This window comes from Protopterus annectens, chromosome 5.part0 (assembly GCF_019279795.1).
Source record: "Protopterus annectens isolate FY-2018-M chromosome 5.part0, PAN1.0, whole genome shotgun sequence".
Taxonomy (NCBI): Eukaryota; Metazoa; Chordata; order Ceratodontiformes; family Protopteridae; genus Protopterus; species Protopterus annectens.
Window position 1 is genome coordinate 487,783,481 of NC_056735.1, and position 25,276 is coordinate 487,808,756.

Below are 25,276 nucleotides of genomic sequence, written 5' to 3' on the forward strand. Positions count from 1 at the left end.
TACTAAAGATGATGGCGATCTTGCTTTTCCGGAAAATGGTAGTTTTAATAAAGATGTTCTGACTAATTTACGAAAAAAGTTAAAAAAGAAAGGAAAAATACCAGGGTTGTGCTGGACAGCTTTTAATGATTGGATGTGTGAGGCAAAAGAACGAGAAAAATATTTGGTCGTTAGTAGTCTTAAGGATAGTCAACAAAAGTTAAAAGAGCAGATAAAGGAACTGCGACAAACTACTAAGAATCTAGACATAGCTAATGGTAAACGTTTAAAAGACCCACCCTTTAAGGGATTATATCCAATACAAGAATTAAATAAACTACAGATACCAGAATCATCTGAAGATGATAATCCATGGTTTCCCCCACCCCCTACAGCTCCACAACCGCAATATCAACCTTCACAACTACAGGATGGAATTGTTCTACAATACCGAGTGAAGGCCGGCGGATGGAAGAGCAAATCATTCAGGACCCCAGATGGGGAGATCAGATGATAGGAGGCCAGCCTAGTTGCCTGACTATAGAACAACCCCACCAAATAGATACAAGCAAATCATCCCCTAGAGTGACTCGCTCTAAGATTAAGAAACAACACAAAAGAAATGTGCAAATGCTTTTTGACCCTAGGTCCAGTCAGCTGAAAATACCTCAAAATAGGAAAATGATTTATTCACACAAGGGTAAATATTATAAGCAACGCCCAATTGTAGTTAAGGATAAGGAAGATTATATTAATCCAGATAAATCTCATCAAAGCTTCACTTCCGATTTGAGCACGAGCTCGTGAGACGAAGCAGGAGTATTTCCATTGAGGGAGGTTCCAAATCCAGCACATGCCAGAGATGTGGAACAACTGGCTACTGTCGTAGAACCTAGGGCGTGGTCGGCAGTTGATTTTCAAGCTATTACCAAATCACTTTCACCCATTCGTAATAACCCAGCAAAGTTTCAACGCGTATTAGCAGGACACATATGTTTACAAATTCCTACTATAGAAGAAGTTAAAGCTGTCCTCCAATACGCTGTTCCAGCTGATCTCATGAAATATATATGGGATCATGCTAATGCCCCCACCCCAATACCAAAACATAACACACAAGGGGAAAACAGTTTTGAAGCAGTTAGACAACGAATTGTTGATGCCATATTGTTATAGTACCACCAACCCCAAATTGGTCTAAGATTAAATCAGTCTTACAAAGAGAAGACAAACCTATTGATGAATATTTACAACAACTTACTGATGCCTTTGAGGCATATTCCGGATACCCAGAGCCCACCGAAGGCCCAGCTCAGAGCGGGCTGTCAGCTGCTTTTGTGGATGGGTTATGCACTCAAGTGAGAGATAAATTAAAAGAAGTATGTTTGAATTGGCCCAGTCTGGGCCTGTATGAGTTAGTCCAGCAAGTACAATACCTATCTGACCATTTGGCTAAAGAAAATAAGGATTTACAGGAAAAATTAGTACAAGCACAAATTCAAATGTGTAACGCTCTGGGCCAACCCGGTCATCGAGGTAGAGGACGAGGGCGGGGAAGGGGGAGGGGAAGAGGTCACAGTCCAGCTACTCACAATAAACAAAACTATCAAGGCACACAACCCATTCAAACCCAGAATCCAAGTAATCAGAATGAATGTTTCAGTTGTGGCCAGACAGGCCATTGGAAAAATGAGTGTCCATATTTGGTAGAGCAACCTGCACCATACACTGAGGCATCACAACAATGGAATTCTAACTGGACACCAAACCCTAGACAACATCCACAATGAAGGTTCCCTGAACAGAAACAACAGCAGTTGTACCCCTTCCTTCCTGTGGATCAGGACAGACCACATGTTATGTTACTGGTTAAAAACAAACTATATCCATTTTTGATTGATACCGGAGCAACTAAATCTATGCTAACTAGCAGAACAGCCATGAATATTCCACTTCTAATAAAGTGACTAAAGGAGTAGGTGTTTACCTATCGAGTATTCTGAAACTGTTCCGGTCCCAATAGCTTTGGGACTGTTGCAGGATAATCATGACTTTTTAGTAGGATCATTGGCACCTTTAAATTTATTAGGACGAGACTTATTGTGCAAAATGGGGCCACCATCTTTTGCACAGCTGATAGAGTCTATCTCCAAGTACCTTCAGACCAACAGGACACTACTTTAGCAGCCTTGGATGATACTATCACATTGCAATCAATGTGTATTCAATCAGATTCTAACAGAAATGAAGATTTACACTCCCTGCCCTCTTGCTTGTGGACAACTCATGATAATGATGTAGGATTTTTTACTTCAGCTATCCCTGTAAAAATAACTCTAAAACCTGGAGCAAAATTGCCACGAGTACCACAGTACTCTCTGACAGCTGAGGCTATTTCTGGTATAGCCCCTGTTATTTCTGCACTAGCACAGCAAGGGATAATAGTACCCACCACAAGCCCATGTAATACTCCAATATTACCAGTAAAGGAACCTGGTAAACAAGCTTACAGATTTGTGCAAGATCTACGGGAAGTTAACAAAGCAGTTATGCCTGTCTTCCCAATTGTGCCAAACCCTGCCACTATTTTAAGTTGTATCCCACCTACAGCTAAATGTTTTACAGTAATAGATATTTCATCAGCCTTTTTTTCTATCCCAGTACATTCTGATAGTCAATATTTGTTTGCTTTTACCTACAAAGGGCAACAGTATACTTGGACTCGATTACCCCAGGGGTATGTAGAATCCCCAACTTTATTTTCAAGGGAAATGCATAGGCAATTACAAGATTTACAGCTACCGTCCGTACAGTACTAGTCCAATATGTGGACGATATCCTTATAGCCTCCCCAGACAGTAACGCCTGTAAGGAAGATTCACTTTTAGTGTTAAAATTTCTAGCCGCACGTGGATTTAAAGTAAATAAATCAAAACTGCAATATTGTCAAGATAAAGTACAGTATTTAGGACACATAATTGAAATGGGCTCTCGTCGGATACTCCCAAACTGTATCAGTTCTATTCAAACTGCACCTCGTCCTGTAACCCAGAGGCAACTTAGAGGGTTCCTTGGTCTAGCAGGATACTGCAGACAGTGGGTGTCTAATTCTTCAGAAATTACCAACCCTCTGTTGCAACTCCTGAGAAAGGACATTACAGACCCGCTACCCTGGATGTCACAGCATGATGAGGCTTTTCAGGCAATTAAAACAGCCCTGGTAAATCCTCCTGCCTTAGGGTTACCAGACTATTCTAAACCTTTCGTTTTCTTTTGTTGCAAACGAAATAAGACTGCTCTGGGTCTCTTAACCCAGCAACGCACTGGCGGATACTGACCAATTGCTTACTATAGCACTCAATTGGATCCGGTTGCTCCTGGTTATCCAGCTTGCTTATGGGCTGTGGCTGCTGCTGCCATCTTGGTAGATATGGCAGCTCCACTAACCCTGGGACATGACACTGTACTAGCAGTCCCGCATGCTGTTCAAGCCTTACTTTTGAAAACTAAAACACAATATCTTTCAAATGCACATCTTACTAAGTATGAAATAAGTTTAATGGGAAATCCTGCTTTACAAATTAAACGCTGCCCACCACTAAACCCTGCCTCTTTAATACCAACCTCAGACGAGGGTGAACCACATGATTGTGTGTTAGTAGTTAACTCTGTTCTTTCTCCTAGGTTGAATTTATTTGATACTCCTTTGCAAAATCCTGATTTAGTTCTTTTCATTGATAGATCCTGTTTAAGAACAAACTCCGGAAAATTCCAAGCTGCTTGGTCAGTCTGCACACCAACTGAAGTATTGCAATCAGCACGATTACCAACTGGTGCCTCCGCGCAGGCCGCGGAATTAGTGGCATTATCACATGCATGTAAACTAGCTAAAGACAAGTCTGTTACTATTTATACTGATTCCCGTTATGCCCATGGTGTTGTTCATGATTTTGGTATATTATGGAAAGAACGAGGGTTCTTAACATCTTCTGGAACACCCGTTAAAAACCATTTTTATATCAATAATTTATTACAGGACTTATTGTTACCTTCTGAAATTGCTGTTGTTAAATGTGCAGCCCATCAATCCAATGACACTTTCGAGAGTAAAGGCAATAATTTTGCTGACTGGGCTGGTAAACAGGCTGCTTTGTCACAAACTGTTCAGGGTCACTTTTTGCAGCCATTACAACCTATGAAAACTTTTGATGATACAGTACTAAAAGCTTTACAGAATGAGGTCTCAGAATCAGAAAGAAAAACATGGCTGGCTCAAAATTGTTTTCAATGATCTGGTTTGATTTGGCAACATCCAGATGGCAGATTGGTCTGCCCCCTATCCATGCTAAATTCCCTCATTAAAGCTTATCATTTGCCAGTCCATGTTGGGGTACAAGCTTTAATAAAACAAATCCAAAAGGATTGGTTTGCCCCAAAGCTTTCTGTTTCCGTACAGCACTTTGTGAGCAAATGCTCTATTTGTTTACAGTACAATATTTCCAAAGGCACAATGGCTCCCGTACAACCCTTACCAAAACCATTGGGACCATTTTGTGCTTTGCAATGGGATTTCATTGAGTTACCACTTTGTGTACATTTTAAATATGTTTTAACTGTTGTTGATGTTTTTTCTGGATGGTTAGAAGCATACCCTTGGTCAAAAATGATGCTATCTCAGTTGCTAAGAAACTTTGTTATGACTTTATACCTCGATTTGGTGTTCCTTGTTATATATATTCAGACCGTGGAACACATTTTACAGCTCAATTAATTGACTCACTGTGTACTATGTTGGACATCACGCTAAAATTTCACTGTCCATATAGACCGCAGGCATCTGGAATTATAGAACGCATGAATCAAACTCTGAAAACTAGACTAGCAAAAATTACTACTGAAACAGGCCTCACTTGGGTACAGGCCTTACCACTAGCTTTGCTCTCTATGAGAGCACAAGTACATCCTACTAAAGGTCTTTCTTCTCATTAAATTCTAATGGGCTGACCTATGCGAATGCCCATGACTCCACCACCACCCTTTTCTGAGTACGATGCCTTTGATCATGATATTATTGTATACTGCACTTCTCTTGTTTCTTTCTTACAGTGTTATCACCACCAAGTAGCAGCTGCACAACATAACCCTGATCCTTTCACGTCTTCCGAACTACAACCAGCTGATTGGGTGTATGTCAAGTCTTTTTCCAGAAAAACAGCACTGCAACCTCATTGGAAAGGGCCTTACCTGGTTCTACTGACAACCTCTTCAGCAGTACGATTAAAAGGCTCACCAACCTGGATTCATATATCACATGTTAAGAAAGTCGTCCCTTCCAAAGATCAAACACTTCTACCTTTCACGGCTCCAGAATCTCCACCTATCGCTTCCCATACTCGCAGCCATACTGTTCCTGCACCTAACAATGTCTGACATTTCTTCAATCGGAACACTTCTCCATTCTCATACCATACCACTGAGACCACCGTTTCCACTGAGGTACTGTGCAACAATCTTGGTAGTTATTTTTGTTGTTCTTATATTTTTACTGTGGCCATTCCTATTTTCCACTACAGTAATACCTCATGCCAAAAGAACTGCATGGCATCCACCATTCAATACCTACCAAGCCATAAAATATACTTATGCATCATCCCTTAATGTTTCCAATTGCTGGATCTGCATTGCCATTCCTACGGTTCATGGGGGATTGATGCTAAATATAGTTCCTTTAGGGATTAAAGAGACATGGACAAATCTGATCTATGACACATCAAGAGTTATTTTGAAACACAAAGTAGCATTACAGTTGTCTGTCTGTCAAAATGGAACTGTGTGTTTCCAGAAACTGGATAAAATCAGAGTAGGGTGGAGCCATTGCAACAAAACTGTGGTATATAACTGCACTGCATGGGATTGTGTAACCGACTTCTCACCTATATCAAGAATTGTGAAAAACTTTATAGCTAACTTTTCCCGGAAAATAGAAACTGTTTACTGGAAAATATTTGAAGGGAGGCAGAATGCTGAGAATCACTTTAAACCTATCAATATCACTATCAAAGTAGAGAACTATTATTTTGTGTGTGGAAGAAAAGCATATAAATGGCTACCAGGAAACTGGTCTGGCAGCTGTTTCCTGGGGTACCTAGTTCCAGCTATCTGACATGTATCTACATTACCTAAGGGAAAAATTCGGAACGTTCGAGAAGTCAAGAAGCCTGCCAGTCCAATAGGTAAAGTTGATGCTTTATGGATCTATCATCATGACCTGGCTCATGCTAGTACCAAAGGACTATGCCATATAGACTTGGGTGATGATGTAATATCATGGGCTGGTATAATCTTGTCATACGGAACAATGAAATCAATTTGGGAACTGAGAAAGTTATCCAAACTGCTCAAAATCTTGAGCAATGCTACATTTTCCGCCCTAGAATTAGTAACTGATGAACTGACTGCTATGAAGGCTGTAGTACTCCAAAACCATATGGCCCTCGATTTCACCCTAGCAGCAAAAGGAGGAACTTGTACTTTAATCCAGGAGGAGTGCTGTACTTTTATTCCTGACAATCAGCACAAAATTGAGAGTCACCTTGAACTTATTCAGAGAATTTCCAAACGTGCAGAGGCCAAAGAGGCTGATAGCTCAACATGGGCTTGGTTAACCAATCTGTTCTCAGGTTGGGGTGGTGGACTGTTTAAGCTGATCTTGTTAATTGCAGTATTAGCAATTGTTGCTTTCATTGTCTTATTTCTAATCAAAACACTGATCTTGAAATTGATATCTTCAAAAACTGTGAAAAAAGTGCCTAAATTTTATATGCCTGCATCTATGACTGTAGATAATGAAATGAAAATGTCTCTCAATGATGAAAAGACTAGGCATGGTTATGCTAGATCTGTGGCAAATGTATGACAGATTAAATGATGATGCTTACACAGCATCAAATGGGGGATTGTACAATATGAACAGCCGAAGCATGTGTTTCAAGGGAATTGAGTATGTGACAGTTTGTATAAACTGAGATGTACTGAGTACTGTTAACTCTGAACTGTGAACAATGGAAAAATACTGAACAAGCTAGATTCTGCCTGAAGGCAGGAAATGTGCCTTTTATGGAAGTATATCCGATTTTCTCTTTTGCCTAGAGATATGATGATGTGAATTGTCTTATGTTTACGGGTAAACCTTTGATTGGTTAATTGCCCTGTGTAATAATCTAATTGGTCCAGTTTTACATTTTTGCACTGTCAGCAATATTGCCAGTATATAAGCTTGTTTATTTCTTTGTTCTGGGAGTCTCCCTGGTACTTTCCATGAGGCTCCTGCACGTGTGTACTGTAGTTAATAAAAGCCACTGAAAAAGAGAAAGAAATGTATCTGTCTTCATTTTTAACGTACTGTGAAATTTTACATTTTTCTACCACAAGACTTTATGAGCAGAGAGATCATACAATGACTGAACCAGCTTTGCAAAAGCTCAACCACTACATTAATGTTGGCTGGCCATCAAAGCAATATACTGTACCAGCTGAAGTGCAAACCTATTTTCATTACAGAGATGAGATGTTGATGGAAGATGGCATTATTTTCAAAGGTCCTAAAATTGTTGTTCATGCTTCCTTACAATGTGAATACATCCAGATTTTACATCATGGTCACCCAGGTTCCAAATCTACCAAAAGAAGGGTGAGAGGACTAGTATTCTGGCCTTCTCTAGCAAAATACATTGATAAAGTACTTTCTTCTTGTTCAGTATGCAATAGTACTAAACCACATTTGCAAAAAGAACCAATTCAGCTAAGTCAAGTTCCTGAACTACCTTGGTCAACAGTAGCCACTGATGTATTTGAGTGGAACAATCAGCGTTACTCAGTGTTGGTAGACTCTTATTTGAACTAGTTTGAGATTGATTTACTACCTAACCTAACATCCACTACTTATCACCAAGTTGAAACATCATTTCTCAAGCCATGGTAGTCCACACAAAGTTATTTATGACAATGGTACCCAATTTACCAGTCAGTTTCAGAAATTTGCAAAAGAATGGGACTTCATACATGTTACTAGTAGTCCAGAATGCCCACTGTCAAATGGACTAGCTGAACTTTCAGTACAGAGTGCAAAGCAATTACTAGAGAAGTCAAAGCATGATAATAACAATGTCTTTTTGAATTTATTCAATCTCAGAAACATACCCCATGACAATACACTTGGATCTCCTGCTCAGAGACTTCTGTCTAGGCAAGCTAGAACATTGCCTATCAGTTCCAGTTTGTTGAGACCTAAAGCTAAAAACAACAGAACAATCAAAGGCCAATTATTCAGAAAGCGTTCTTTTCAGAAATCCAGCTATGATAAATTGAGCACATTTCTTTACCCATTGAAAAAAGGAGAGACAATGAGGATACAAACAGTGAAAGGTTTCTACCGGATTGGTCAAGTAGCAGGTATATGTGCTGAGCCAGCATCCTACTTCATAGAATCTGAGGGTGTGGAGTACAGGAGAAATCACAGACATCTTCTTCCTGTATCAGAAGCAATATCGCAGCGTTGTTCCTGTGATAAAGGCTCTATATCTCAGAGCAATCCAGATAATGTTCCTGTTGCAGAACATGTCTTAACTTTTACTTCCATTCCTGATTACGTTCCTGATATCCCCAAAGTTGAACATTCAGCAGAGACAGTCCCAGTTGCTAGACCTAGTTGTAATTTCTACGTCACATGATTTGGTCATATTTCCAGACTTAGTGTGAAATACACAGCAGCCTGGACATACTTGTCTTTATGTATTTAGTTCTGTATAACTGCATGGCAAAGGATTATATTGAATCAATTTCATGTCAATTAATGTCATCAGTAATGCATGACTCATTCCACAAAGAGGGAGGATGTAGAATAGTGTTTGTTTGTTGTACCTATGAGAAGTGTTTCCAGGACAGGACGTGCATATAAATAGCAAGCATGTGCTAGCTTCAGTGCCATTTTGAGAGTACAGCCAGAGAATGAACATGTATGAGTGTGATGGCTAGTTTGTTTATAAGTTTATCTAAGCTAAAATTATTAAGCCTCAATCCTGATGTGTTTGCACATAATAAAGCTGCTTGAACAGAACCCACAAATGTTCGTCTGTTTTATCCTGACCAGACGAGTGACAGGGACATAGCTAGTAAACCTGTGTCAGCCTTTCCCAGGTGTGTGTTTGTGTGTAACTCAAACCTCAAAGAGTGTGTGTGTCAACTACTTGTGCAGGGACATAAAAGTACTGGTTGGACAGAGAGGGTGATGGAGGTCTTGACTTTGTCACCCAACTGAGATCTCAACTCTATAGCTGTGCCAGTGGGGAGTCTTATTAGGGATATAGAGGAAGAGGGACAAACCAGCCCCATACTTATTGTCATCTCTGTGTGCTCTTAAGGGAAATTGCACTCAATGCAGAGAACTGCATATGGAAATACTGTGCATGTACTTGCTATCTTCCCACTGAATATCCCCCCCACAGGTGCCAGTGGTGAGGATTGAGGCTCCTTGATTACTGGTCCAGTTGTGGGTCATCACAAAAAATTCTAGACAAAGTCAAAAATAATGTAGGGACTAAGGCCCAGAATTGGGAAACGTTTAACTATTATTCCAGTTCATTTAATAGAAAACAGATTTTGCATCAACATGCATTTTTTGAGCAATATGAAACACGAAACTTCAATGGCTTCATTACTGACAAACAATAATCCTCAGTAGTTTAGGAAAAGGAAAATATATGAGGCAAAATCCTGGAAATTTCTACAAAATTAGAGAAAGGTAAGAGATATTAGAGTGTGTGTGTGTGTGTGTGTGTGTGTGTGTGTGTGTGTGTGTGTGTGTGTGTGTGTGTGTGAGTGTGACGATTGGGGAGTGATTAGCGAAGGCTGCCAGCCTAGTCAAACAGAATTTGATATATAATTCTGGCATTTGTAAATAAATGTAAAATACAGGCATGTTTTCTTGAGTGTAAAAGAATGCTGTGAAATGTGGAACTGCAAAATATGTGACAACATTGCACTCTACTGGCCCAGTGAAGCATGTTGTGACCCTTTTATGTTAGAATTCAGTTCCAGTGAGTCTGGATGAAGGTTTCATGCCCATTGTTTTAAGGCTAAAGTTTATGACCAGAATTTAGATGTGGAATGTGCTTTATTGCTCTGGTTTCTGTTAGAGTATACATGTGAAATGGCTTATATTGTTGTAAGTTTCTGAGCAGGTGTTAGATTGCTAAATAATGCAGTTTGTGGCCTGAGAACTCCAGACTAAGTGTAAAAAATGATGTAATTTGAGGGCCTTAGAGACATGTTTGTTAGTAATGTTTAAGTACTATTTCTCACAAGAGACTGAGGCATTTTGATTTGGATATCTAACTCAGCACTTTGCCTAAGCTCACATATAAGTTTCTAGCACTGTGATTTCTTATAGGAATACTTAAAGCTAGTAAAGATTAATTAGGTATTTTTCTTTGAAATCAGACCTGTCCTACTGTATTATTTTAAGTTTCTGTGTGATCTCTGAACTCTTAGATATCTCTGTGGTATAGTAGTTTTGTCTTGTGTTTTAATTATTTATTATTAAATATTTTTAAGACCTTCTACCTGTGGCTGGTTCATGTAGAGATAAATTATGCTTTAGAGCACAATATATATTTCTAGAGTTTACTGTCTAAGCCCTTCCAATAAGCCTAGATTGAATATTCACATTATCAACAGTAATAATTGGACACCCTTTTAAGGGCCTTTTAGGAGCTGATATTATTAGTTGGGTGGTGGCAGGGGATTACTTCCGTATGGTCTGGGTAAAGGGGCACAGCTGGAGAATCTGTGTCAGCCTTTTCCAGGAGTGTCTGTGAAGTTGGATAAATACTTATTGTATGTGTGTGTTGTGTCAGCTACTTGGGCAGGGACATGAAGCACTGGTTGGACAGAGAGGGTACTGGAAGTTTTAGCTTGCCCAGCTAGGCTGAGACATGGACCCTATAGCTGTGCCAGTTGGGAGCCTTACTGGGGACCTGGAGAGCAAGGGAGCAACCAGCCCCTGACTGACTGTGATCTCTGTGTGCACTTAAGGGAAATTGTACTTTACTGTGTGTATTGGTTATCCTTTCCTTTCTTCTAGGAGATGACCTCCCTGGTGTTATTGGTGAGGATTAAGGCTCTTTGATTGCTGGGCCAGGGCACGGTCGTCACAGTAAGTGTTTCTTTCAAATTCACAAATCAGTATTTATTACCCACAGCCTTTGTTTATGCACGCCAGACAAGCCATATGCCAGGACTTTGTAGTTTGTTTCTGAGCATACTAACAGCCCAGTATACACTTGAAATGTGAAGGTGGAAACATCCCTCTCAACTGTCCAGATTTTTGCCTTGTATTTTTGGTCTGTTTCTCATAAGGATTGTGATTTTCTGTCAGTTCATTGGGATAATCAGAGGGATGAAGTCACTAAATAATGAGATATATTGAGTTTCAGACTTCAAATCCTTCAGAAAATACAGGTTAACACAAACCATGTTATTCTATCAACTTTCTAAGTTTCTAAGAGCAATATTTAAAATCTGTCCCTATTTGTGGGCCTTTGTCCCCCCATTTTGTCAGACTTTGTCCAGATTTTTAGGACTAAGATGTTGAGAGGTATGGATAGAAATATCATGCTTTAGAAGTTCTACAGTTTGGGTCTTTCCAGATTTATAATATAAAGTGTAGAGCTTGCTTCCACAGAGGTTACAACTGATCTTTGCCATTATCCAGTTTGAGTACTGCGGTGACCTGATACCACATAGTAACAAGGTTATTTTACTCTCTTGTCCAGCTGTTTCTTACCTTACCCTTTCCTGTAGCCAAACAAGATCCTAACAAATAGACTCTGTGAATGGTACCAAAAATGCATATGTGCATTCTGGTGAAAACATGTCACTCATAGACTTTGAAAATGGCTAAAGCTCTGGATAGTTTAGAATGGTATGCTAGATTAGCAATAGTGTTATTGTTAGTGGATCACACATCAATCAAGTCCAGCTCTAGATTAATTTATAACTTTTGTAAGCAATTTCCTGAAATTTCTGTGTGATTGTTAGTGTTACTCATATTGACACTATATAATTCATAACACACATATGCATCTATTATAATTGTACATACTTAGAAAAAAGAAAGCAAAAAGCAAAAAATCAGTGCTCCTTTTATTTATATTAAAAATTCAATAAATCATATAATGAGCTCTCACTTTTATACTTTGTGTATATTAAATGTTTAAATGTGCACTTAGATGTAACCAGTCTGTGATAACATTCATCTGACTTTCACTTCCCCTGACCCTAACCATTTCTTAGGTAACAGCTGCAAACTGTAGTGACACTGGCTATGCAAGTGTGAACGTGGGAAAAGTAAAGCTAGAAGGATGCACACTGCAAACTTTTGCTCCATATCAGATTTTACACTTTCCAGTGCTACATAGTGAATGCTATGGGAAGAATCTGGGCTGAGGACAAGCTTTAATTCTCATCATTTTGTCCTTTTAGCCATGTCCTGGGGCAATAAAACTTCTTAGTGCCTTAATTCAATTTTTTATTTCAAATTAATACATCTTTAATAGTTATACTGACATTACTTTTGGTTTTAGTAATTTATTATACTATGCAGTTGCATACAGAGCATGTTTAAGATCACTTCAAGGCTTTTGGGCTAAGATCAGGTGAAGTAACCATTCTATAAACTGCATGAATTATAAGAATGGTACAATAGCTTTGTGTCTGTCTCAAGGCAGCAGCAAGGTGATGCAGTACCACTTTTGAACACTAGATGGTAAACTTTCCTTTCAAACTGCTGGAAATTAAGTAGTGTAATGTCTTTGAATGCAATGCATTTCTTCGCTTATATTCCTGCTTTTTGCATTTGGTAAATATTTTACTAATCATATATCTACAGGCTGATGGACTGTTTTGTTTTTTGTAGCTTAAATTTAGCACCTATTTCTTTTCTTCTTAAATCGGAAGCTGCTCAGTTCAACAGTACATACATACATGCATACATACATGCATGCATACATACAAATATATGGATGTTTCTAGGGTCAGAAGAGCAAGCAGGTGACCTACCGTCTCACTGCATATCTAGTATTTGAGGAACAGGCAGCAATAGTTCTTAGCCCTAAAACTGTGATAAACTAGTCATTTTCCTAAAGCTAACAGATTGCATGTAAGCGATACTCAGGTTCATACCCTTTATTTAATTTGTTGGTGTTTGTTATATAGATAGAGTGACTGACACATTGACCTTTCTTAGATATGACCTTGGTATGGTTCAGGTAGATTTAAAATATAAATTATGACATGCCTGCATATTAATACAGAAACTTACTGCAGTATTACTGTACTATATCAGGCTGCAAACTATAATGTCAGATTACAGGATAAACATAATTTATCAGGATCTGTTACTGTCTTTGTATTATAAAAAAAAAAATTAAACACTGGGAGAAGTTAAACAACCTGAGAATGTTTAATGATGTGGCAGTTATTTAAGAAATAAAACATATTCAATATGTGTTACTGTACATGGGTAGAAAAAAAATCTGCCACCTGGCCAGTTAAAGGATGTGCTGATGTTGTAGCTTCTCAGAACAGTCAGGAAAAATTACTGATGCAATATCTCCACCAGTACTAGAGCCAGGGTCCTAAATCTTCACCAACAGATAAAATACATTGGAGGGATAGGTTTATAACCTCGCTCCTCCCAAAATATCTGGAATAAGCCTCCCATACATGTTAAGCAGTAAGACCTGATATCTTCCTTTCAACATTAACTAGATAAATGGATGGGTACCACCAAATTTAGTCCAGAAATGACCAGTATGGCCCTTCTGAAGAAAAGAAGTGCTGCCTGAGGGAGGGTAATTGTAAGGCAACAATGTTCATGAGACTCGGGGCTTGGAATATCTATGAAGATATGGATCTATGCATTTATTATAAGTGTTACAACTACCACCTAACTACAAAAGTGCATATTCCACTGTCACTTCAGTCTGACACAGAATTTATTCACCTAGTATGAATCAATGTCCACATTAAATCATTAGCACAGTAATAGAGCTATAACCTGCATGTCTGAAAAATAAGCTACTATACAACACAACATGCATTTACATTCTTAGTACTGCTTATGAGCATGTGACCTCTTTTAGCGTGGCAAGGTGCATTATCACAGCTGCATACTAGAGCAGTTGCACATGACCTGACATAAATATAACCTTTCATTTCTACCTGCAAAAAAATTAGCTGATCATCAGCCTCAATGGCTCACAGATATGTGTCATGCATTGTTTGCATCTATTAAGTTTTTTTTTAATTAACTATATTATTAAACACATATCAAAGTAAGCCGCGGTGGTTCAGTGGTAGTGTTGTTGCCTCACAGCAAGAGGTTCTCCCGTTCGATTCTTGGCTGGAGTGTCTTCTGTGTGGAGTCTGCATGTCCTCCCCACGGTCGAGTGGCATTCGAAAGATATGTGTAGAATGGGCATGCCTTCCTGGAAGGTTGGGCATCAAGCTGGCACATTGGCACCCACAAAAAAAATCTGCTGCCAATCATTAGCAGACCGGAGTTCCGCTGTGGCGACCCCTAACTGGGAAAACCTGAAAGAAGAAGAACATTAAACATATATCAAAAAGCCTTATTGATTATTTTGGGCTCATTAGAAAATTTAGCACCTAATCATTTTTTTATTTTGAAACAGAGCTGTAATGTTTTCTTTCTTTCTTTCTTTCTTTCTATTTCTTGTTTTCTTAGATCATTTAGAATAATGCGTATTATGTAATATGTATTATATAATAATATATATTATTTTAAGTGATGCATGTTATTATGTAATGCTAAGTGGGACCTGTGGTGTGTTGTTATCCTATGATACAGTGCAAATTTTATTTTATTTTGTTTTATTTTACACATTTGTAAAATGGCTAAGCCACGAAACATCGGTGTCCTTTCAAGTATTCAAATGGAGGTGGAAGGAATTAGACCCTGTATCCTTGGGTGCTGTAAGTAGCTAGTTTATAGATCAAAGAATTAATCTTCTGTGCCAATTGCTAAAAGCAGCCATGTTGTATTCCCTTATTATACCCTATGTACCTTGTCTGACCCTAATTGTCTCAAAATAAGATGCTAAAAATTCTGGTGGGCTGCTCTACCTCCTCCAAAAGACCTATGACTAACAGTGCACGTCAGGGTTCAGTTCTTGGCCACTGTACATTGGTATTTAATTTTTGGAAAAAAAAACTGCTGTTAAGGGTTTATGGATGACCAAGTTTGCAGATGACTCCCCAGACTACATCAAGATCCTCCAAGAGGGCCTTTCCCAAACCAAGAGTAAGTGTCAAAAACATGGACTAAAACTAAATACAAAGAAATACATAATATATTCTTTTGGCAGGCAAGAAGACCCTTATAATTATCACATTGACAGCATACCCCTGAAAACTGATCGAGTAGTTTGGCACCTGGGTAGACAATGAACTGTCCTTTGATCACCATGTATCCAGTATTGTAAGAAAGTCCTTCTTCATTGCATAGCTTATTACCAAGGGTATGATACTCAGGTCCAGAGATCTGATCATTCAACTGTATTCCACACTCATCAGGATAATCATTGAAGGATGATATAATGCCCCTTCAGCATATACCTGTCCAATAATTTGACAGAAGTTGAATGTCCACATCTCTTTCTTGCATTGAAAATCAAAAGGTCTAAATCTCTTTTGCAGCATAAAGAGAACATATTGGAGGGATGATACATATGTACCATAGAAAGTACCACTTCTTTGGAACCATCTTCCTCTCCACATAAAGCAAAGTACTTCTCTATTCAAATGAAATTAAGATGAATGGGTAACAGGAAATGCATTCCTGGTTGAACTCCCTTGTCCCTCATTGATAGAGGCAACATATAAAAGAGGTACACCATATAAATATTGTGTTCACCTCTGAGTTATTTGTACTTCGAATATAAGGGATAAAAACTTCATGAGAATGAAGGGCTAGGCTTCTAAAAATCCTCATGGATCAATAACCTATGAACTTATGAATCATAGAATTATAGGATCTTAGGAGATTACTAGGCTATTGGCCCCGAGGCCCTTATAAGCCTAGCCAAGTGTTTAGCCCATGTTTAGACAAATAAGCACCCGATGCTCCTGTCCAGCAAGGACATGGGTAGAATCCCAGGGATATATTTTCTGTTTATAATCCAGTTATCCAGATTGCATTTAAAAAGGGGTAAAGAGGTATTCTGGTTGATGTGGAGAGGGAGTCTATTCCATAGATGAGGGAGTCTCTGGGATACAAATCTGTCCTGCAAACAAGTCCTGTTGATGTCACAGACCAGGATGAAGCCACATGTGCAGGTTACTCGAGTGGAGCAGCAGTCCCATCAAGGTGGGGTCCATGATCACCTTATATGCCAGACAGAGATCACATCTGAGGAGTCTGTATGAAATTGAGTAGAAGGATAGAGCTTTTAGCCTATCTGTGTATGGTAGATGTTTGAGGCCCTGGATTCTCCTCATGAGGAACCTCTGTGGTCTCTCAAGCTGCTGCATGTGCTTTGCGAGGTACAAGGTGCATTTACTCAATAATGGGCCTTATAAGCAGTGACGGCTGGTGACTTCAAATTAAAGGGGGGACTGCAGGAGACAGCTGAATGGGTGGGGCCAATGGGGAGGGGTGCAGCCAACTAGAAAGGGGTGGGGCTATGCTCAAAACCACAACAACTGGAACTTTAATTAAATACGCTGCCCTGGGTGCCAAACCATCATTAAGAGAGTCCAAGCAAGACAAAATGAAGTGTAGAAGAAAAAAAATATTTCAATGCACTGGCTACATGACAACTTACTTAATATCTTGATGGAAACGCAAAGGTTGTGAGACATGAAAAAATAAATTACTTTTTAAATACATTACTGGAATGCCAGTCAAAATCAAGTATAAAAAAAAAACAATCAGCACTCAACTCAACCCCTTCTGTTTGCATTGCAGTTCTAATTATAATTTATATTCAGCTTTATAAAATTACCAAGTAACATGCTGAAAGTAGCAATCTCTGTGATACCCCCACTTGTAAAAATGTTTCTTATCCAAAAAAGACATGTTGCCTGACAACAACTATTTACTTGTTTCATGGGGAAGACATGATCAAAGTAAAAAATGAACAGCAAACAAGAAACAAGCTCAAGATAAATTGCTTAAAGGATTACTGCACAAGTTATGGACCACACATGATAGATTGGCATTTTTTTTAGTTTATAGGTAAAGCCTGCAAAGATGACTGCAAGTCTCCAACAAATGTAATGAGCTTCTGAAAATACTGTAATCCTATCTTTTATTACAAATACTGTCATATGCATTTCAATACCTAAGGCTTATACGTTATGTAGTTATGTAAATATTATCTGCATGGCAACAATGAATAGGCTTTCAGTGTTAGTAATTCTTTAACAGTATGTTTATTAAAGCTTACTTGCATCTTACAATCTCCAACAAGCTTACCTGATGGTCATTAAAGCATTGTTACTTAAACACAGAGCAACAGGACACTGTGACAGCATGCATTTTCTGAATATTAAGAAGCATAAATCAACAGTATAAAAATATGACAGAAAACCAGAACATTCTGCAAAATCAAAGACAGATGAAAAGTCACGGCCGTACTTGTGGTCTACCTTGGATGGGGGAATACTCTGCATACTTACACTGTATAACTGCTCCTTGCCTTGCTTGGACACATCCAGAGCCACTACAATGGGGAGTGGGGTGCAACAAGTATGTCACAATTTGAAATGCCTCTGGCTAATGGTGATGGCTCTGACACTCATACCTCTCAACCTCAGAGCAAGAAATCTGGACAAAGCCATACAGAGAAGTGGGACACATGCCCAAAAATAAGGACAATTTTAAATATTGCTCTTATAAACTTAGAAAGATAATAGAATAGTAGTAGGTTTTGCATTAGTATGAATTTTCTGAAGGGTATGAAATCTGAAACTCAAATGTCTGCCATTATTTTCTAACTTCAATCATTTGCCACTAATTTGCCAGAAACACCACAATTATATGAAAAACAGCCCAAAAATGTAATGCAAAAATATAAAATTGCCACACAATACAGCTGGGAACCTGTCAAAGAAGGGACACCTTTTTAATATTAGTACTGTTAACTTGAGCAGCTGACAAAATAAGAGCATCTACATGCATTTCTGAAATAAAAGTAATCTATAACTCTGGTCATTACAGTTATTTATAATTGTAAACCCTCCATGTTTTCTTCCAAAATTGCCATTTTGCAGAGGGATTATTAGGGGGAGAGCAACATTTTGAGCCAAAATTGGGGGCATTCGAGAGGTTTGGATATTCCTAATTCTATAACGCAATTTATTTTCACATACCTCTCAACCTCTTAATGCAGGAAATCTGGACAAGGCCAAATATATTGGGAGAACATACAAACAGTACTAAAAATTGCTCTTGTATAAACTTAAGACAGTTGATAGAATAACAGGTCTTGCTTTAGCATGCATTTTGGGTTCCTATCATGAAATTGAACTTCCGGAAGTTCGAACACCAGAAGATCTAACTTGGAAGTTTGAAAGTTGAAAATGTCAAAGCCGCGGAAATCCAAATTCTTTCCCAGGGAAAGAATTTGGTTGGCCATTTCTGCGGCTTTGACATTTTCTCCACTGTGGTGTGAAAGTTACGGAACGGGTTAAAGTAAGTGTGCGATAGTGACGGACTTTAGGGTTAGGGTGCGGGTAAGGTAAGTGTGCGATAGTGACGGACCTTAGGGTTAGGGTGCAGCTAAGGTAAGTGTGCGATAGTGATGGACTTTAGGGTTAGGGTTTGGGTTAAGGTTAGTGCATGGATAGTTGTGTATGTAAGGTTTAGTGTAGGTTTATAAGGTTTTTGGTGTGCTTGTGTTGTGTGTGTGTGTTTTTTGGAGCAGCGAATATTTTCATTGGGGAAAAAATTCGCTGTTCTGAAGTTTCGATGTTATCACATTTCGATCTTCCAAGTTCGAACTTATGGTGTTTGACATTTTGGAAGTTCGATTCCATGATATAGACCTTGCATTTTTCTGAAGGTTATGAAGTCTGAAACTCAATGTCTGTCATTATTTAGTGACTTAATTCCTAATTGATTTGCCAGAAAACCACACATTTTATGAGGGACAAACCAAAAATAAGAAGCAAAAATCTATTCATTCTGCAAAAATCTGGACAGCTGAGAGGTATAGTTCAGCCAGGGCTGTCTGGGTTTGCTGCCCTTCCCCCCTCACAAAATTATGGTTGAATGGAGCCTCCCCTGCAGCCATTCCAATGTCCCATTCCTTGGTTATTTCACCCCATTTACCACAAACACTGTAATGTGTATACTGCTTTACTTCTGTGATGATTTGGATTTCATTTGAAAGTTTTATTTTGCATTTTACAGCACAAACCCTAATAGATATCTGCTAAACAAAGCAATGCAGTCTCACAATGAAAATAGACTTAGCATTAAAACTTCTCTGCCCTTGAAACTCACATTCCTTGAAACAGCATTGAAACCCACATTCAAAGAAAATACATTTTGCCAGTGGCAGATAAAGATTAACTTTGGGCTGTTTTCAAATCATAGGCCCCTTGAACACGAAACATACACATGCTCTTTGATACACCTTCCTGATTGTATTAAATTATATTCCTTGTACAATACAGTACAGGTGTTAGAGGGCATTTTAAATTTATTGTTTTGAACATTTTTCCAGTAAACAATGAAACAAAATGCATGCACCAATAATGACAAAACTGCCCAATTCAGAACATTTCCATCATAAAAGTCTACTCAAACTTCTACAGTCCACCAGTAGCGGTAAATATGCACAATCTCTGAAGAAGTAAAAGTGATCTAAATAATTCCACATTAAAGAAATCTGTAACTAATGACGAGGTTGCTGCTAGCAAAGAACTTTATATATCATTATTCCATCTACAAATAAAGTGTATGTTGCCCTTGTGGAATAAATTGCCTATGTTGCCTTAAAAAAATAAGCTAGTAATATCGCAATAGGGAATGGATGACAAAGTGATAACAGGTTCATAGTTACTAGGTATCTTCACCAAAAAGGGCTGCAGCATCCACCCCCTTTGCAACACAGTACAGTATCAGCAATGCATCTATCTACTGTGGGAGTAGAACCCACAGTCTTCTGAATCAAAAGTGAACACACTACCTGTTGTACTATTAACAATGCAAGCAGATTCAACATAAGCAGCACTAAACTTTTGTTCCCCTGCAGCTCTCAGCTCCTTGTAAAATCTACTCGACACTCAGCTGTATTTCTGAAATTTGCAGCACAAGAAATCTGGAAAATTTTATTGGGGGGGGGGGGCAAAAGTCCAAAAACCAGGGACAAATTTTAAACATTGCTTGTATAATGTTGGAAAGTTGCTTGAATAAAATGTTGTGTTACCACCATACATTTCACTGGCAAGTCTTGAGCCCAGAGGGCCCTGCGCAAAACAGTCAGAGCAACATACCACTATGCCAAATCAGCTATTTTGTGAAAGTGAGGAAGACTGAAACTTAAATGGCTACCATTTAGTGAATTCAGTTCTCACCATAGCTGTCAACCTCTTAGCACAAAACACCTGAACAAAGCCAATAATGGGGGGAATACAGCCCCCAAACACATTCAGTGAATTCAGTTCTCACCACAGCTCTCAAACTCTTAGGTTCATAGGTTCATAGGTTGGTACTAGGCTATCGGCTCTAGGGCCTATACAAGCCTAGCCATAACAATTCCCTGGCTATTTCTTCCCACACTATTTACTTCCCTGGACCCCTGTCTAGCAGGGCGACTGACATGAGCCCCAGGGTGAATTTCCTTTCTCCCATCCAATCATCAAGGTTCCTTTTGAAGATGGCCAAAGAGGCGCTCTGCTTGACATGTATGGGCAGTCTATTCCAGAGTCTGGGGAGTCTCTGGGTCAGGAACCTATCCCTCCAGCATGTTTTGTTTATTGTGATGACAAGATTTAGATCCCTGGAGCATGTGGCTCTGAGGGATTGGGATTTCTTTAAGTGTAGCATGCCCAACAGCTCTGAGTTTGGCATGGCCTTGTATGTTAAGCAAAGATTGCCTCAGAGTAGACGATATGCGACAGAGTATAGCTGGAGTTTTTTAAGATGATCAGCATAGGGCATCTGCTTTAGGCCTGTGATTCTTTTAGTGAGGTATTTGTGCAGCCTTTCCAGTTGTTGCAGATGTCTTGAGAGGTACATACCAAATGGGGCGTTGTATTCTATAATGAGTCTAATGAGGGATGAGTACAGTGGGACAATGACCTTCTTTTTGTCTGGATGAAAAGCCCTTAGTGATGAGGTGTGCCACATAGAAGGATTTCCTGACTGTTGTGGCGATGTGGTTATTGAAGCTGAGACCACTGTCCACCTGTGTCCCTAAGTCTCTTATCACACTTTCAGTGTTTAGTGTACTGCCACCTATGTGATAATTCATGGGTGCATGTTTTTTCCCAAAGGGGATAACTATACATTTCTTGGCATTGAGCTTGAGCCCATGGCTCTGGCACCAAGCATTTGTTTCTGTAAGGCCTTTTGTAGAGTATCCACATCATTTGGGGATTCAATAATGGCTCCCAGTTTGCAGTCATCTGCAAACTTTGTTAGCCAGAGTCCCTTAGTGTTGGCCTGTACTTCAGAGAAGTAGATGCCAAACAAGAGAGGTCCCAGGACTGAACCCTGAGGTACTCCACTTGTCACTTGTCTGGAGCTGGATTTGGAGTCAGCTACTTTTACAGTGTGGGTTCTGTCAGTAAGCCAGTTGGCAACCCATCAAGTTATGTAGGGATTAATGCCCAGCTTAGTAAGTTTATCTATGATTCCAGAGTGGGGGATGGTGTCAAAGTCCTTGGTGAGGTCCAGATAGGCTGTGTGGACTGCCTTACCCTCGTCCACGGCTCTGGAGACTGATTTGAAGAAGTCAGTAAGGTTCAGAAGACAAGATTGGCCCTTCACGAACCCAAACTGGGTGGGGTCCAGTGTTTTAATGTTGCCAATGTGTTTGTTTATAAGTTCCATGATAATACATTCCATGGCCTTGCAGATCAGGCTCGTCAGACTGATGGGGCGGTAGTTCCCGGGATCCAAGGTGGATCCCCCTTGTGGAGTGGGATAACTGTAGCTGTGCGCCACTCAGTGGGCATGAAGCCTGAGGAGAGGGTATGATTAAACATGGCACTTAGGTGAGGTGCCAGTTCATTTTGAAGTTCATGTAGTACACAGCCCAGCATGTCATCTGGTTCCATGGATGCTGTATTCTAAGCTTTGGAGAGTGCATTTTTTACCTGTGTGGCCATTATTACCGGAATTTGGCAATCTTCTAGTATTGAGATGGGCCATTTAGGGGGTGAGAGGGTGTGAAGTTGGCACTGAATCGATCTGCCAGGATATTGGCAATATCCTTGGGATCAGTATATTTAATGCCATTCTGTTGCAGCTCAGAGCAGATCTGAGCATTGCCATTTAGATTCTTGATATAGTTATAGAATGCCTTAGCAAAAAACACATGGACAAAGCCTGTAATGGGGGAATACAACCCCCAAACATATTCAGTGAATTCAGTTCTCACCATAGCTCTCAACCTCTTAGCAAAAAACCTGGACAAAGCCAATAATGGGGGAATGCAGTCCCAAAAATAGGGACAAATTTCAAATATCCATGTTATAAACTTAGAAAATTGCTAGAATAAAAGGTTTTGTGATAACATGTACTTTGTGAAGAATATGAAGTCTGAAATTCAAATGCCTGTTATTTTTTATTTAACATTTGTTAACCAGGAAAGTCTGACTTGGAACAAAAGCCAATTTTCAGCAGAGAGAAACACTCCAGATGCATGTCTTTGTAAGATGGGAAGACATGCAGATTCCATGCAGAAGGCACCCCAGCTAAGAATCAAACCAGAGAACCTGTAGCTGCTAGGCAACAATGCTACCAGTGCACCACTGCACTTCTGACTTGGCATGGAAAAACAAACATACAGAAACCACAGATTTAATGAGGAACAGAACAAATATGAGGCAAAAATCTGCAAATTTTTTGCATATGGTGGTGGGTAGGGAATTCAGACCCTTGCCACCTGAACACAAGGTTCAAGCCTGAGTGTTCTCTACCCACCACCATGTGTTCTCTCTAGCCACCAGTATATAGCAACTGGGACGTTTTACACACACACACACTACCTGAATGCTTCCCCAGTAGTACAACCGAATGGATGGTTTCCGATGCTTCCCCTGTAACAGCACAAGCTAACGGCTACTGAATGCTAACCTTTTCTTCTTTCTTTCTACAGGTTGGAGGGCTGCAGTCCTATAGCATGAGGCCACCCCTGCTTATAAGGGAAGAAGGGTCTATATTAAATTGTTGACTACTTAGGTTGTCGAATGCCTAAACATCGAAACCTAAATGTTGACAACTTAAAATCGCGAATGGCAGTTTCCACACAGGGAAACAAGTCATTTGGCCGTTATGGGGATTTTGCCCTGTGTACAATGTAGAGCGATCTCAAAGTTGGTATATTTAATTAGGGGGAGTGTGAAGGGCACACCCCCCACAGATTTCTGTTTAAAAATGTTTTTTTTTTACTTTGGCCAACGGCTTTCTTTCCCTGTGTAGAAAGTGACGTTCACGATTTTAAGTTGTCGATGTAATATAGACCCAGCAAACAATACAGGGATGTTATGACCTCCTCGTTACTGGATGAGATATCCTTACTTATGAGGTGGGCCATGTAGAAGGCTTTCTGTACCACGGAAGCAACATGGTTGTCAAGTCAGGTTGCTATCAACCTAGGTGCCTAAATCCCTCACGACTGACTGAGTGCTTAGGACACTGTTATTAATGTGATAATTTGTGGGGACATCACTCTCCCAAAGGGGATGATGATGCATTTTTTTGTATTCAGCTTGAGGCCATGTTTTTGGCACCAGTCATTTGTCTGAGTGAGACCCTTTTGGAGGATGTCCACTTGACTAGGGACTGCAACCTTGGTCAGCCATAGCCCACTGGTTTTGGCCTGCACCTCAGAAAAGTATATCCCAAATAACAGAGGCCCCAAGACCGAACCCTGGGGTACGCCGCTTATTATGGGTCTACTGCTTGAGGTGGCTTTCACTATTTTGACTACGTGGGTTCTATCAGTGAGCCAGTTTTCTACCCATCTGGTAACATATGGATTGATGCCCTTGTTGAGAGAGTTTATCTTTTATGTCTGAGTGGGGAATAGTATCAAAGGCTTTGGCCAGGTCAAGGTAGGTGGTGTGCACAACCTTCCCCTCGTCCATGGCTTTGTTGACTATCTCAAAGAAGTTGACCAAATTTAGCAGACATGACCTCCCCTTGATGAAGCCAAACTGTGTGGGATCAAGTGTTTCGAGGTTGGCAATGTTCTTGTTAATGAGGTCAGTGATAATCTGCTCCATGGCCTTGCAGATCAGGAAAGTTAGGCTGATGGGTCTATAATTTCCTGGATCGGTGGTCACTCCACCTTTGTGTAAAGGGATAACAGTGGTTGTCCTCCACTCAGCTGGGATGAAGCCTGTACTCAGGCTTTGGTTAAATAGGGTGCCTAATGGTGCTGGAAGGTCCTGCCTAAGTTCACGTAGGATGCAGCCTGGGATGTTATCGGGTCCCATGGAGGCTGAATTTTTTGCCTTTGAGAGAGCAGTGATGACCTGTTCCCTCGATATAAGGAGAAGGGAGCAGGTACTGGGGATGTCTTGATTTACTGATGGGGCGGGGCAGACGGGTAAAGTTTTAGCAGAATCTGTCAGCCAGCAAGTTTGCTATATCTACGGCATTTGTATATGTGGTGTCCTTGCCCACCAGTCCTGAACAGATCTGGGTGCTTCCTTTGAGGTTGCGGACATATGTGAAGAAGGCCTTATGATTGTGTCTAGTAGATGTGGCCAATTTGAACTTGAAGTTTGCTTTGGAGGAGTTCACTAGTGCTCTTATTTGCTTGTTCAGGCTAAGGAGACATTGCTTCCAATTGGACACCTGCTCCTTCTTGGTCTTGGACAGGAATTATTTCCTTTTGTTATAGAATTTATTTATTGCAGATGTCCACCAGACAGGTTTACGCATCCTTGCAGAGGATGATTTAGTCCTGTCGGGTATTCCTGATTCCATGCATCTATATAAATGCTCGTATAGTGCTTTGGTGTAGTTTCAGAT